General features: G+C 52.1%; 1 pseudogene; it reads right to left on the bottom strand.

Annotated features, from left to right (window-relative positions):
• Positions 1–12,499: 12,499 nt before the first annotated feature.
• LOC129482995 (large ribosomal subunit protein uL10-like) lies at positions 12,500–13,566 on the bottom strand (annotated as a pseudogene).
• Positions 13,567–13,803: the final 237 nt, after the last annotated feature.

The following is a 13,803-nucleotide window of genomic DNA, read 5'->3' as shown; positions in this document are numbered from 1 at the left end:
CCTGTCTCAAAGAAAGAGAAAGAATAAAGAAATGAACACAGTCTCCAAGAAATATGAGACTATGTAAAATGGCCAAACCTAACCATTATTGCTGTTCCTGAGAGAGAAGAAAAAGGAAAAAGCTTGGAAAACTTATTTGAGGGAATACTTGAGGAAAACTTCACTTGACTTGCTAGAGTTGTAGACATACAAATACAAAAAGCTCAGAGAATGTCTGGGAGATTCATTGCAAAAAGGATATCTCCAAGGCATATAGTCATTAGGCTATCTAAAGTCAATGTGGGCCAGGCGCGGTCGCTCATGTCTATAATTCCAGCACCTTGGTAAGCCAAGCCATGTGGATTACCTGAGGTCAGGAGTTAGAGACCAACCTGGTCAACATGGTGAAACCCCGTCTCTATTAAAAACACAAAAAATTGGCCGGACGTGGTGGCTCACGCTTGTAATCCCAGCACTTTGGGAGGCCGAGGCGGGCGGATCACGAGGTCAGGAGATCGAGACCACGGTGAAACCCCGTCTCTACTAAAAATACAAAAAAAATTAGCCGGGCGTGGTGGCGGGCGCCTGTAGTCCCAGCTACTCGGAGAGGCTGAGGCAGGAGAATGGCGTGAACCCGGGAGGCGGAGCTTGCAGTGAGCTGAGATTGCGCCACTGCACTCCAGCCTGGGCGACAGAGCGAGACTCTGTCTCAAAAAAAATCCCAGCACTTTGGTAGGCCGAGGTGGGCAGATCACGAGGTCAGGAGATCGAGACCATCCTGGCTAACATGATGAAACCCCATCTCTACTAAAAATACAAAAAATTAGCCAGATGTGGTGGCAGGCGCCTGTAGTCCCAGCTACTTGGGAGGCTGAGGCAGGAGAATGGCGTGAACCCAGGAGGTGGAGCTTGCAGTGAGCTGAGATCGTGCCACTGCACTCCAGCCTGGGCAACAGAGTGAGACTCCATCTCAAAAAAAAAAAAAAAAAATTGGCCGGGCGCGGTGGCTCACACCTGTAATCCCAGCACTATGGGAGGCTGAGGCGGGTGGATCACGAGGTCAGGAGTTCAAGACCATCCTGGCCAACATGGTGAAACCCCGTCTCTACTAAAAATACAAAAAAAATTAGCCAGGCATGATGGCAGGTGCCTGTAATCCCAGCTACTCAGGAGGCTGAGGCAGGGAATTGCTTGAACCTGGGAAACGGAGGTTGCAGTGAGCCAAGATCGCACCACTGCACTCCAGCCTGGGCAACAGAGCGAGACTCTAACAACAACAACAAAAAAAACACAACCACACACAAAAAAAAAATTAGCCGAGCATGGTGGCAGGCCCTTGTAGTCCCAGCTACTCAGAGGCTGAGGCAGGAGAATCACTTGAACCCAGGAGGCAGAGGCTGCAGTGAGCTGAGATTAAGCCACTACACTCCAGCCTGGGCAGTTAGAGTGAAACTCCGTTTAAAATAATAATAATAATATAAAATAGGCTAGGCGCAGTGGTTCTTGCCTGTAATCCCAGCACTTTGGGAGGCCAAGGTGAGTGAATCACCTGAGATCAGGAGTTCTTTGAGACCAGCCTGACCAACATGGCAAATCCTCGTCTCTACTGAAGACACAAAAAAATTAGCCAAGCATGGTGACAGGCACCTATAATCCCAGCTACTCAGGAGGCCGAGGCAGGAGAATTGCTTGAACCCCCGAGGCAAATGTTGCAGTGAGCTGAGATCGTGCCATTGCACTCCAGCCTAGAAGACAAGTGCGAAACTCTGTCTCAAAAATAAATAAATAAAAATAAAATTTAAATAAAGTCAATGTGAAGGAAATAATTCTAAGAGCAGTGAGACAAAAGCATCAGGTAACCTATAAAGGAAAACCTATCAGACTAACATCAGACTTCTCATTAGAAACCTTACAACCCAGAAGGAATTGGGGGTCTTCTCTGTAGCCTCCTTAAACAGAATAACTATCAGCCAAGAATCTTGTATCCAGCAAAACTAAGTTTCATAAATGAAGGATAAATAAAATCTTTTTCAGACAAGCAAATGCTGAGGACATTGTCACTGCCAGACCAGTCCTACAAGGAATGCTAAAAGGAGTTCTAAATCTTGAAAACAAAAGGTCAATATGCACCAGAATAGAACCTCTTGAAAGCATACAACTTGCAGGGAGGCCGGGCATGGTGGCTCATGCCTGTAATCCCAGCACCTTGGGAGGCCGAGGCAAGTGGATCACAAGGTCAGGAGATGGAGACAATCTGGCTAACATAGTGAAACCCCGTCTGTACTAAAAATACAAAACATTAGCCAGGCCTGGTGGCATGCGCCTGTAGTCCCAGCTACTAGGGAGGCTGAGGCAGGAGAATCGCTTGAACCCGGAAGGCAGAGGTTGCAGTGAACCAAGGTCGGCCACTGTACTCCAGCCTGGGTGACAGAGCGAGACTCCATCTAAAAAAAAAAAAAAAAACTGGCAGGGACTATAAAACAATAACACAATGAAGAAAACAAAGTAGTTAACAACTGACATGATGACTGGAACAGTACCTCATATCTCAATATTAACATTGAATGTAAACAATCTAAATGCTCCACTCAAAAGATACATGTTGGCAGAGTGGATTAAAAAATCACAAACCAGCCAGGTGCAGTGGGTCATGCCTGTAATTCCAGCACTTTGGGAGGCTAAGATGGGCAGATCACTTGAGCTCAGGAGTTCAAAACCAGCCTGGGTAACATGGTGAAACCTCATCTCTACAAAAAATACAAAAATTAGCTAGGCATGGTGGTGTGCACCTGTAGTCCCAGCTACTCAAGAGGCTGATGTGGGAGGATTGCTTGAGGTCAAGGCTGCAGTGAGCCAAGATTGTGCCACTGTACTCCAGCCTGGGTGACAGAAGAAAAAAAAAAGTCACAAACCAAATATCTGCTATCTTCAAGAGATTCACTTAACACATAAGGATTCTTATAGACTCAAGGTAAAGTGGTGGAAAATGGTATTCCACACAAATGAAAACCAAAAGTAAGTAGTAATAGATATTCTTATATCACCTAAAACATACTTTAAAACAACAATATTAAAAAAAGAGAGAGACAAGGTCATTATATAATGATAAAAGAATCAAACCAACAAGAATGTATTACAATCCTAAATATATATGCACCTAACTCTGGAACTCCCAGATTCATAAAACATTTATGAATAAACCTAAGAAAAGAGACAGACCACAACACAATAATAGTAGGGAACTTCAATGGTCCACTGACAGCACTAGAGAGATTATCAAGACAGAAAGTCAACAAAGAAACACTCGACTTAAACTGTATTGTAGAACAAATGGATATACAGATATTTGTAGAACATTCTACCCAAGAACTGTAGTATATACGTTCTACTCCATAGCACATGCAACATTCTCCAAAATAGACTATATGATAGGCCACAAAACAAGTCTCAATAAATTTCTAAAAATCAAAATCGGCCAGGCGCAGTGGCTCACGCCTGTAATCCCAGCACTTTGGAAGACCGAGGCAGGTGGATCACCTGAGGTCAGGGATCTCAAGACCAGCCTGGTCAATGTGGTGAAACCCCATCTCTACTAAAAATACAAAAATTAGCCGGGCATGGTGGTGGATGCCTATAATCCCAACTACTCAGGAGTCTGAGGCAGGAGAATCGCTTTAACCTGGGAGGTGGAGGTTGCAGTGAGCTGAGATTGTGCCATTGCACTCCAGCCTAGGCAGCAAGAGCTAAACTCCATCTCAAAAAAAAAAAAAAAAAAAAAAATCAAAATTATGGCTGGGCGCATTGGCTCACGCCTATAATCCCAGCACTTTGGGAGGCTGAGGCGGGTGGATCATGAGGTCAAGAGATCAGACCATCCTGGCCAACATGGTGAAACCCCATCTCTACTAAAAAATACAAAAACTAGCTGGGCATGGTGGCACACGCCTGTAGTCCCAGCTACTCAGGAGGCTGAGGCAGGAGAATCGCTTGAACCCAAACTCAGGAGGCGGAGGTTGCGGTGAGCCGAGATCACACCACTGCACTCCAGCCTGGCAACAGAGCGAGACTCCGTTTCAAAAAAAAAAAAAAAATCAAAGTCATATCAAGTATCTTCTCAGACCACAGTGGAATAAAACTAGGAATCAACTCCAAAAGAAACCCTCAAAACTATACAAAAAACATGGAAGTGAAACAATCTGCTCCTGATTTTTGTTTAACAATGAAATCAGTCGGGCGCAGTGGCTCATGCCTGTAATCCCAGCACTTTGGGAGGCCGAGGCGGGTGGATCACAAGGTCAGGAGATCGAGACCATCCTGGTTAACACGGAGAAACCCCGTCTCTACTAAAAATACAAAAATTTAGCCGGGTGTGGTGGCAGGCACATGTAGTCCCAGCTACTCGGGAGGCTGAGGCAGGAGAATGGCGTGAACCCGGGAGGTGGAGCTTGCAGTGAGCCGAGATTGTGCCACTGCACTCCAGCCTGGGCAACAGAGCGAGACTCCGTCTCAAAAAAAAAAAAAAAAAAAAAAATGAAATCAAGATGGAAAAGTCTTCAAAATGAATGATAATAGTGACACAAGTTATCAAACCTCTGGGATACAGAAAAAGCACATGCCACAAAATGCCTACATCAAAAAGTTTGAAAGATCACAAATTGACAACCTAATGTCACACTTCAAGGAACTAGAGAAACAACAACAGACCAAACCCAAAGTTAGCAGAATAAAATAAGTAACAAAGATAAAAGCAAAACTAAATGAAATTAAAACAAAAAAAATACAGAAGATCAATTAAAGAAAAAGTGATTTTTTTTTTTTTTTTTTTGAGACAGAGTCTTGCTGGAGTGCAGTGGCTCGATCTCGGCTCACTGCAACCTCCACCTCCCCAGTTCAAGTGATTCCCCCTGCCTCAGACTCCTGAGTAGCTGGGACTGCAGGCGCCCACCACCACACCCAGCTAATTTTTGTATTTTTAGTAGAGACGAGGTTTCACCATGTTGGCCAGGATGGTCTCGATCTCTTGACTTCCTGAGCCGCCAGCCTCAGCCTCCCAAAGTGCTGGGAGACAGGGTTTTAGGAGAGACAGAGTTTCACTATGTTGGCCAGGCTGGTCTCGAACTCCTGACCTCAGGTGATCTGCCCACCAGGCCTCCCAAAGTGCTGAGATTACAGGTGTGAGCCACTGCATCTGGCCCACATGTGGCTAATTTGATTATTTTTTTTTTCTGCATGTATTTTTTTTTTTTTCTGCATGTATTTTTTTTTATTATTAATTTTTTTGCATACAAAAACAATAAACATTTTCTAAAAATACATACAAACAAAAAGATGCGTATCAAACATATTAGGAAGGTTGCACATGGGAAGTCGGGGAATAGAAATGGGGGTGGGAGTTAAAATAAATGAGAGAGGGACTTTATATGGATCAGTGATAATAACTCAATCCTCTATTTGACAAAGAAGAGGGAGAAGGAAGAGGAAGAAAAAGAAAGTGGGATAAAGGATCAGAAAGGGAGGAAAATAGAGAAAATTAGAGTATGACTCCAGGGTAGACCTGTTTTGTTGTCATTGAGTTGGTTGGTTGGTTTGTCTGTTGTATTCTTCATGTTTCGCCAAGTTGGCCAGACTGGTCTCGAACTCCTAGCCCAAAGTGATCAACCCGCCTCGCCCCCCAGAGTGCCGGGACCACAGGCGTGAGCCACCACGTCCAGCCCCCACATTGCTTCTGGCCTCCGTGGTAGACCTCCCAGACGGAGCGGCCAGGCAGAGGAGCTCCTCACTTCTACCCAGACACGGGGCGGCCGGGCAGAGGGGCTCCTCACTTCCCAGACGGGGCGGCCAGGCAGAGACGCTCCTCACTTCTTCCCAGACGATAGGTGGCCGGGCAGAGGCGCTCCTCACTTCCCAGACGATGGGTGGTCGGGCAGAGGCGCTCCCCACTTCCCAGACGATGGGTGGCCGGGCAGAGGCGCTCCTCACTTCTTCCCGGATGGGGCGGCCGGGCAGAGGCGCTCCTCATTTCTTCCCGGACGGGGCGGCCGGGCAGAGGCGCTCCTCACTTCCCAGACGGGGCGGCCGGGCAGAGGTGCTCCTCACTTCTTCCCGGACGGGGCGGCCGGGCAGAGGCGCTCCTCACTTCCTCCCGGACGGGGCGGCCGGGCACAGGCGCTCCTCACTTCCCAGACGGTGGGTGGCCGGGCAGAGGCGCTCCTCACTTCCCAGACGGGGTGGCCGGGCAGAGGCGCTCCTCACTTCCCAGACGATGGGTGGCCGGGCAGAGGCGCTCCTCACTTCCCAGACGGGGTGGCCGGGCAGAGGCGCTCCTCACTTCTTCCCGGACGGGGCGGCCGGGCAGAGGCGCTCCTCACTTCCCAGACGGGGCGGCCGGGTAGAGGCGCTCCTCACTTCTTCCCGGACGAGGCGGCCAGGCAGAGGCCCTCCTCACTTCCCAGATGGGGCGGCCGGGCAGAGGCGCTCCTCACTTCTTCCCGGACGGGGCGGCCGGGCAGAGGCGCTCGTCACTTCCTCCCGGACGGGGCAGCCGGGCAGAGGCGCTCCTCACCTCCCAGACGATGGGAGGCCGGGCAGAGGCGCTCCTCACCTCCCAGACGATGGGAGGCCGGGCAGAGGCGCTCCTCACTTCCCAGACGATGGGTGGCCGGGCAGAGGCGCTCCTCACTTCCCAGACGGGGCGGCCGGGCAGAGGCGCTCCTCACTTCCCAGACGGGGTGGCCGGGCAGAGGCGCTCCTCACTTCCCAGACGATGGGTGGCCGGGCAGAGGCGCTCCTCACTTCCCAGACGATGGGTGGCCGGGCAGAGGCGCTCCTCACTTCCCAGACGGTGGGTGGCCGGGCAGAGACGCTCCTCACTTCCCAGACGGTGGGTGGCCGGGCAGAGGCGCTCCTCACTTCCCAGACGGTGGGTGGCCGGGCAGAGGCGCTCCTCACTTCCCAGACGGTGGGTGGCCGGGCAGAGGCGCTCCTCACTTCCCAGATGGTGGGTGGCCGGGCAGAGGCGCTCCTCACTTCCCAGACGGGGCGGCCGGGCAGAGGTGCTCCTCACTTCCCAGATGGTGGGTGGCCGGGCAGAGGCGCTCCTCACTTCCCAGATGATGGGTGGCCAGGCAGAGGCGCTCCTCACTTCTTCCTGGATGGGGCGGCCGGGCAGAGGCACTCCTCACTTCTTCCCGGACGGGGCGCCCGGGCAGAGGCGCTCCTCACTTCTTCCCGGACGGGGCGGCCGGGCAGAGGCGCTCCTCATTTCTTCCCGGATGGGGCGGCCGGGCAGAGGCGCTCCTCACTTCCCAGACGGGGCGGCCGGGCAGAGGCGCTCCTCACTTCTTCCCGGACGGGGCGGCCGGGCAGAGGCGCTCCTCACTTCTTCCCGGACGGGGCGGCCGGGCAGAGGCGCTCCTCACTTCTTCCCGGACGGGGCGGCCGGGCAGAGGCGCCCCTCACTTCTTCCCAGACGGGGCGCCCGGGCAGAGGCGCTCCTCACTTCTTCCCGGACGGGGCGGCCGGGCATAGGCGCTCCTCACTTCTTCCCGGACGGGGTGGCCGGGCAGAGGCGCTGCTCACTTCCCAGACGGGGCGGCCGGGCAGAGGCACTCCTCACTTCCCAGACGGGGCAGCCGGGCAGAGGCGCTCCTCATTTCCCAGATGGGGCGGCCGGGCAGAGGCGCTCCTCACTTCTTCCCGGACGGGGCGCCCGGGCAGAGGCGCTCCTCACTTCTTCCCGGACGGGGCGCCCGGGCAGAGGCGCTCCTCACTTCTTCCCGGACGGGGCGGCTGGGCAGAGGCGCTCCTCACTTCTTCCCGGACGGGGTGGCCGGGCAGAGGCGCTCCTCATTTCCCAGACGGGGCGGCTGGGCAGAGGCGCTCCTCACTTCCCAGACGGTGGGTGGCCGGGCAGAGGCGCTCCTCACTTCTTCCCGGATGCGGCGGCCGGGCAGAGGCGCTCCTCACTTCTTCCCGGATGGGGCGCCCGGGCAGAGGCGCTCCTCATTTCTTCCCGGACAGGGCGGCCGGGCAGAGACGCTCCTCACTTCCCAGACGGGGCGGCCGGGCAGAGGCGCTCCTCACTTCTTCCCGGACGGGGGCGGCCGGGCAGAGGCGCTCCTCACTTCTTCCCGGACGGGGCGGCCGGGCAGAGGCGCTCCTCACTTCTTCCCGGACGGGGCGGCCGGGCAGAGGCGCTCCTCACTTCTTCCCGGACGGGGCGGCCGGGCAGAGGCGCTCCTCACTTCTTCCCGGACGGGGCGGCCGGGCAGAGGCGCTCCTCACTTCCCAGACGATGGGTGGCCGGGCAGAGGCGCTCCTCACTTCCCAGACGGGGCAGCCGGGTAGAGGCGCTCCTCACTTCCCAGACGGTGGGTGGCCGGGCAGAGGCGCTCCTCACTTCCCAGACGGTGGGTGGCCGGGCAGAGGCGCTCCTCACTTCCCAGACGGTGGGTGGCCGGGCAGAGGCGCTCCTCACTTCCCAGACGGGGCAGCCGGGTAGAGGCGCTCCTCACTTCCCAGACGGTGGGTGGCCGGGCAGAGGCGCTCCTCACTTCTTCCCGGATGCGGCGGCCGGGCAGAGGCGCTCCTCACTTCTTCCCGGATGGGGCGCCCGGGCAGAGGCGCTCCTCATTTCTTCCCGGACAGGGCGGCCGGGCAGAGACGCTCCTCACTTCCCAGACGGGGCGGCCGGGCAGAGGCGCTCCTCACTTCTTCCCGGACGGGGGCGGCCGGGCAGAGGCGCTCCTCACTTCTTCCCGGACGGGGCGGCCGGGCAGAGGCGCTCCTCACTTCTTCCCGGACGGGGCGGCCGGGCAGAGGCGCTCCTCACTTCTTCCCGGACGGGGCGGCCGGGCAGAGGCGCTCCTCACTTCTTCCCGGACGGGGCGGCCGGGCAGAGGCGCTCCTCACTTCCCAGACGATGGGTGGCCGGGCAGAGGCGCTCCTCACTTCCCAGACGATGGGTGGCCGGGCAGAGGCGCTCCTCACTTCCCAGACGGGGCAGCCGGGTAGAGGCGCTCCTCACTTCCCAGACGGTGGGTGGCCGGGCAGAGGCGCTCCTCACTTCCCAGACGGTGGGTGGCCGGGCAGAGGCGCTCCTCACTTCCCAGACGGTGGGTGGCCGGGCAGAGGCCCTCCTCACTTCCCAGACGGTGGGTGGCCGGGCAGAGGCGCTCCTCACTTCCCAGACGGTGGGTGGCCGGGCAGAGGCGCTCCTCACTTCCCAGACGGGGCGGCCGGGCAGAGGCGCTCCTCACTTCCCAGACGGGGCGGCCAGGCAGAGGTGCTCCTCACCTCCCAGACAGGGCGGCCGGGCAGAGGCGCTCCCCACCTTCCAGATGGGGCGGCGGCCGGGCAGGGGCTGCAATCCCAGCACCCTGGCAGGCCAAGGCAGGCGGCCGGGGGGTAGAGGCTGCCGCGAGGCCAGACCACGCCACCGCACTCCAGCCCGGGCAACAGCGAGCACTGGGTGAGCGAGACTCCGTCTGTAGTCCCAGTACCTCGGGAGGCTGAGGCGGGCAGAGCACTCGGCGTCAGGAGCTGGCGAGCAGCGTGGCCAAGATGGCGAACGCGTGCCTGCATCCAAAGGAGAAAAGGCAGGCAGCGGTGGCGTGCGCCGGCAGTCCCAGGCAGTCCGTGGCGCGGGCAGCAGCAAGCCGAGTAGATTGTGGTGTGGGCCAGAGAGGGAAAGAAAGAAAGAAAGAAAGAAAGAAAGAAAGAAAGGAAGGAAGGAAGGAAGGAAGGAAGGAAGGAAGGAAGGAAGGAAGGAAGGAAGGAAGGAAGGAAGGAAGGAAGGAAGGAAGGGATTATTTTTTTTTTAAAGATGGAGTTTCGGTCTTGTTGACCAGGCTGGAGTGCAGTAGCACAATGTCGGCTCACTTCATCCTCTGCCTCCCAGGTTCAAGTGATTCTTGAGAATCACTTGATTCTCAGGAGAATGGCTTGAACCCAGGAGGCGGAGGTTGCAGTGGGCCGAGATCATGCCATTGCACTCCAGCCTGGGGGACAAGAGTGGGACTTTGTCTCAGGAAAAAAAAAAAAAAAAGCCACGTGTGGTGGCATGTGCCTGTAGTCCCAGCTACTTGGGAGGCTGAGGTGCGAGAATCACTTGAGCCTGGGAGGTGGAGGTTGCAGTGAGCTGAGATCAGGCCACTGCACTCCAGCCTGGGTGGTAGAGCAAGACCCTGTCTCAAAAAAATATATATCAATGTACACAAATTAGTAGCAGTGCTACACACCAATGACCAAGTTGAGAATCAAATCAAGAACTTAATCCCTTTTACAATAGCTGCCCAAAAATGCCTAGGAATATACTTAACCAAGGAGGTGAAAGATATCTACAAGGAGAACTGTGAAACACTACTGAAAGAAATCATAGATGACACAAACAAATAGAAATACATCCCATGCTCATGGATTGAAAGAATCAATTTTGTGAAAATGATCATACTGCCCTAAGCAATTGCTTTCAAAATACCAACATCATTTTTTGCAGAATTAGGAAAAACAATCCCAAAATTCATATGGAATCAATCAGAGCCCAAATAGCCAAAGCAATCCTAAGCAAAAAGAACAAATCTGGAGGCATCACGTTATCTGACTTCAAATTATACTACAAGAGTATAGCAACCAAAACAGCATGGTACTGATATAAAAGCAGATACATATGCCAGTGTAACAGAATAGAAAACCTAGAAATAAAGTCAAGTACTTATAATCAACTGATCTTTGACAAAGCATACAGAAACATAAACTGGGGAAAGGACATCCTATTCAATAAACGGCGTTGGGAAAACTGGATGGCCACATGTAGAAGAATGAAACGGGATCCCTATCTCTCATCATATACAAAAATCAACTCAAGATGGATTAAAGACTTAAATCTAAGACATAAAATCTAAAAATTCTAGAAGAAAACCTAGGAAAAACTCTTCTGGACATTGGCCTAGGCAAAAAATGTATGACTAAAACCCCAAAAGCAAATGCAATAAAACAAAAATAAATAAACGGGACCTAACTAAACTTAAAAGTTTCTGCACAGCAAAAGAAATAATAATCAGAGCAAACAGACAACCCAGAGAATGAGATCAAGTATTTGCAAACTATGCATCTGATGCAGGACTAATATCCAGAATCTACAAGAAACTGAAACAAATCAGCAAGAAACTGAAACAAATCAGCAAGAAAAAAACAAATAATCCCATCAAAAAATGGGCCAATGACATGAATAGACATTTCTCAAAATAAGACATACAAATGGCTAACAAATATATGAAAAAACACTCAATATCACTAATTGTTAGGGAAATGCAAATTAAAACCACAATGAGATACCACCTTACCCCAGCTGGAATGGCCACTATTAAAAAGAAAAAAACAGGACTGGGCATGGTGGCTAACACCTGTAATCCCAGCACTTTGGGAGGCCAAGGCGGGTGGATTACAAGGTCAGGGGTTCAAGATCAGCCTGGCCAAGCTGGTGAAACCCCGTGTCTACTAAAAATACGAAAACATTAGCTGGGCATTGTGGTGGGCGCCTGTAATCCCAGCTACTTAGGAGGCTGATGCAGACAATTGCTTGAACCCGGGAGGTGGAGGCTGCAGTGAGCCGAGATCACACCATTGCACTCCAGCCTGGGCAACAGAGCAAGACTCTGTCTCAAAAGCAAAAAAAAAAAAAAAGTAAAAAACAATAGATGTTGGCATCGATGTGACGAAAAGGGAATGCATATATGCTGTTGGTGGGAATGTTAATTAGCACAACCTCTTTGGGAACCAGTATGAAGATATCTCAAAGGACTAAAAGTAGATCTACCATTCAATCCAGCAATCCCACTACTGGGTACCTACCCAAAGGAAAATAAGTCATTATACCAAAAAGATAACCTCCATGCGTATGGTTATTGCAGCACAATTCACATTTGTAAAGATAATGGGACCAACCTAATACCCATTATCTGATGAGTGGATAAAGAAAATGTGGTATATATACACCATGGAATACTACCCAGTCATAAAAAAGAATAAAATAATATCTTTTTCAACAGCTTGGATGGAGCTGGAGGCCATGATTGTAAGTGAAGTAACTCAGGAATGGAAAACCAAATACTGTATGTTCTCTCTTCCAAGTGGGAGCTAAGCTATGGATATGCAAAGATATACAGAGTTGTATAATGGACGTTGGAAACTCAGGGAGGGGGAGGATGGGGGTGCAAGGGATACCTGTCGAGTATAATGTACACTACTTGGGTGATGGGTACACTAAAATCTCAGACTCCACCACTATACAATTCATCCATGTAACCAAAAACAACTTGTACCCCAAAAGCTATTGAAATAAAAATTTCAGACCCTGGAAAAGATTTCTCTTTCCTCTTAATTAAATAATTCTCAAAAATAGATACAGATGAAACTCTGAGACATTTAAATATGAATGATTAAAGTATTTCCATCTGGCCACCTAAAAATTTATTTAGGTTATGGCTTATATCAATAATCAGGGGTTTTTTTTTTTAAGCCTTTATTTCCTTGTTTTGCAAATAAAGCTGGCTAAGTTGGTTGCTTTTTGGTGATTAGTCAAAGAGACCAAATCCCATATCCTCGTCCGACTCCTCCGACTCTTCCTTGGCTTCAACCTTAGCTGGGGCTGCAGCAGCAGCAGGAGCAGCTGTGGTGGCAGCGGCCACAGGGGCAGCAGCCACAAAAGCAGATGGATCAGCCAAGAAGGCCTTGACCTTTTCAGCAAGTGGGAAGGTGTTATCCGTCTCCACAGACAAGGCCAGGACTCGTCTGTACCCGTTGATGATAGAATAGGGTACTGATGCAACAGTTGGGTAGCCAATCTGCAGACAGACACTGGCAACCTTGCGGACACCCTCCAGGAATCGAGAATGCAGTTTCCTCTGTGATGTCAAGCACTTCAGGGTTGTAGATGCTGCCATTGTCGAACACCTGCTGGATGACCAGCCCAAAGGAGAAGGGGGAGATGTTGAGCATGTTCAGCAGCGTGGCTTCACTGGCTCCCACTTTGTCTCCAGTCTTGATCAGCTGCACATCACTCAGGATTTCAATGGTGCCCCTGGAGATTTTAGTGGTGATACCTAAAGCTTGGAAGAAGGAGGTCTTCTCGGGCCCGAGACCAGTGTTCTGGGCTGGCACAGTGACTTCACATGGGGCAATGGCACCAGCACGGGCAGCAGCTGGCACCTTATTGGCCAGCAACATGCCCCTGACCTCAGTGAGGTCCTCCTTGGTGAACACAAAGCCCACATTCCCCCAGATATGAGGCAGCAGTTTCTCCAGAGCTGGGTTGTTTTCCAGGTGCCCTAGGATGGCCTTGCGCATCATGGTGTTCTTGCCCATCAGCACCACAGCCTTCCCGCGAAGGGGCATGTGGATCTGCTGCATCTGCTTGGAGCCCACATTGTCTGCTCCCAGGATGAAACATTTCGGATGATCATCCAATAGTTGGATGATCTTAAGGAAGTAGTTGGACTTCCAGGTCGCCCTGTCTTCCCTGGGCATCACAGCGGTGTGTCAGGCATTGCCACGCAGGGTTTAAAGATGATGTCACTTCCACAAGGACTCCTGGCGAGAGCAATAATCAAGGTTTAAACACAGAAAGCGGGCCACTAGGTGTATGGCAGGGATTTGGCCTCTTGCAATTGCTGAAGCTGGTTAAACAGTCTCTGTTAGGCTGCTGTCTTCCTTTCTGATGCTGGAGCCTGAAGTCCATAGAGCAGGCAATCATGAAAGGAGGAAGGACATAAAGTTGGGGGAAGTGAGGACAAACTGGAACCTACAGAGATGTACTGGAACCTGAGA

Source organism: Symphalangus syndactylus, chromosome 5, assembly GCF_028878055.3.
Source record: "Symphalangus syndactylus isolate Jambi chromosome 5, NHGRI_mSymSyn1-v2.1_pri, whole genome shotgun sequence".
Classification (NCBI taxonomy): Eukaryota; Metazoa; Chordata; class Mammalia; order Primates; family Hylobatidae; genus Symphalangus; species Symphalangus syndactylus.
Note: the sequence above shows the minus strand (reverse complement) of the source record. Positions and strands in the feature narration are given on the sequence as shown.